The following is a 374-nucleotide window of genomic DNA, read 5'->3' on the forward strand; positions in this document are numbered from 1 at the left end:
GGGTTGAAAAGTTTAATTTTATTTCTTTTGGGATTTTATTTTGTACAATATCATATAGTATGAAATTTTTAAAAATTGTATGTACCCGCTTTTTGGGTGTTATATATATATATATATATATATAATATATATAATATAATTTTATATATATTAAAATTATATATATTTTATGATATATACATTATTGGTTTATTATATATAAAATATATATTAATATAATATTAAAATTATATTAATATATTTACATTATATATATAATATATATTTATTATTTTATATTTATTATTATATATATATAAATATATATTAATTTTATATTATTATATATATTATATATATTATATTATTTTATATATATAATTTGTATGTATTTA

This window comes from Penaeus monodon, chromosome 10 (assembly GCF_015228065.2).
Source record: "Penaeus monodon isolate SGIC_2016 chromosome 10, NSTDA_Pmon_1, whole genome shotgun sequence".
Lineage (NCBI taxonomy): Eukaryota > Metazoa > Arthropoda > Malacostraca > Decapoda > Penaeidae > Penaeus > Penaeus monodon.